Raw genomic sequence first — 2124 nt, 5'->3', positions numbered from 1 at the left:
TTTATCTTGGTTTTCTTCCGCTCTAACCCTGCTTTTCTTGGTTTTCTTCCGCTCTAACCCTGTTTTTCTTGGTTTTCTTCCGTTCTAACCCGGCTTTTCTTGGTTTTCTTCTGCTCTAACCCTGTTTTTCTTCGTTTTCTTCGGCTCTAACCCTGCTTTTCTTGGTTTTCTCCGGCTCTAACCCTATTTCTCTTGGTTTTCTTCCGCTCTAACCCTGCTTTTCTTGGTTTTCTTCTGCTCTAACCCTGTTTTTCTTGTTTTTTTTCGGCTCTAACCCTGTTTTTCTTGTTTTTCTTTAGCTCTAACCCTGTTTTTCTTGGTTTTCTTCCGTTCTAACCCGGCTTTTCTTGGTTTTCTTCCGTTCTAACCCGGCTTTTCTTGGTTTTCTTCCGTTCTAACCCTGTTTTTCTTGGTTTTTTTCGGCTCTAACCCTGTTTTTCTTGGTTTTCTTCCGTTCTAACCCGGCTTTTCTTGGTTTTCTTCTGTTCTAACCCTGCTTTTCTTGGTTTTCTTCCGTTCTAACCCTGCTTTTCTTGGTTTTCTTCCGCTCTAACCCTGCTTTTCTTGGTTTTCTTCCGCTCTAACCCTGTTTTTCTTGGTTTTCTTCCGTTCTAACCCTGTTTTTCTTGGTTTTCTCCGGCTCTAACCCTGCTTTTCTTGGTTTTCTTCCGATCTAACCCTATTTATCTTGGTTTTCGTCCGTTCTAACCCGGCTTTTCTTGGTTTTCTCGGGCTCTAACCCTGTTTTTCTTGGTTTTCTTCCGCTCTAACCCTGTTTTTCTTGGTTTTCTTCGGCTCTAACCCTGCTTTTCTTGGTTTTCTCCGGCTCTAACCCTATTTATCTTGGTTTTCTTCCGCTCTAACCCTGCTTTTCTTGGTTTTCTTCGGCTCTAACCCTGTTTTTCTTGGTTTTCTTCCGTTCTAACTTGGCTTTTCTTGGTTATCTTCTTCTCTAACCCTGTTTTTCTTGGTTTTCTACCGTTCTAACCCTTGTTTTTCTTCGTTTTGTTTCGTTCTAACCCGGCTTTTCTTGGTTTTCTTCCGTTCTAACCTTGCTTTTCTTGTCTTTTTCCGCTCTAACCCTGCTTTTCTTGGTTTTCTTCCGTTCTAACCCGGCTTTTCTTGGTTTTCTTCTGCTCTAACCCTGTTTTTCTTGGTTTTTTTCGGCTCTAACCCTGTTTTTCTTGGTTTTCTTTCGCTCTAACCCGGCTTTTCTTGGTTTTCTTCTGTTCTAACCCTGCTTTTCTTGGTTTTCTTCTGCTCTAACCCTGTTTTTCTTGGTTTTCTCCGGCTCTAACCCTGTTTTTCTTGGTTTTCTTCTGCTCTAACCCTGTTTTTCTTGGTTTTCTTCCGTTCTAACCCGGCTTTTCTTGGTTTTCTTCTGTTCTAACCCGGCTTTTCTTGGTTTTCTTCCGCTCTAACCCTGTTTTTCTTGGTTTTCTTCCGTTCTAACTCGGCTTTTCTTGGTTTTCTTCCGTTCTAACCCGGCTTTTCTTGGTTTTCTTCCGTTCTAAACCTGTTTTTCTTGATTTTTTTCGGCTCTAACCCTGTTTTTCTTGGTTTTCTTCCGTTCTAACCCGGCTTTTCTTGGTTTTCTTCCGCTCTAACCCGGCTTTTCTTGGTTTTCTTCTGCTCTAACCCTGTTTTTCTTGTTTTTTTTCGGCTCTAACCCTGTTTTTCTTGGTTTTCTTCCATTCTAACCCTGTTTTTCTTGGTTTTCTCCGGCTCTATCCCTGTTCTTCTTGGTTTTCTTCTGTTCTAACCCGGCTTTTCTTGGTTTTCTTCCATTCTAACCCGGCTTTTCTTGGTTTTCTTCTGTTCTAACCCTGCTTTTCTTGGTTTTGTTCCCTTCTATTCCTGTTTTTCTGGTTTTCTCCAGCTCTAACCCTGTTTATCTTGGTTTTCTTCCGCTCTAACCCTGTTTTTCTTGGTTTTCTTCCGCTCTAACCCTGCTTTTCTTGGTTTTCTTCGGCTCTAACCCTGTTTTTCTTGGTTTTCTTCCGTTCTAACCCTGTTTTCTTGGTTTTCTTCCGTTCTAACCCTATTTATCTTGGTTTTCGTCCGCTCTAACCCTGCTTTTCTTGGTTTTCTCTGGCTCTAACCCTGTTTTTCTTGGTTTTCTTC

Source organism: Coturnix japonica, unplaced genomic scaffold, assembly GCF_001577835.2.
Source record: "Coturnix japonica isolate 7356 unplaced genomic scaffold, Coturnix japonica 2.1 chrUnrandom458, whole genome shotgun sequence".
Lineage (NCBI taxonomy): Eukaryota > Metazoa > Chordata > Aves > Galliformes > Phasianidae > Coturnix > Coturnix japonica.
Note: the sequence above shows the minus strand (reverse complement) of the source record.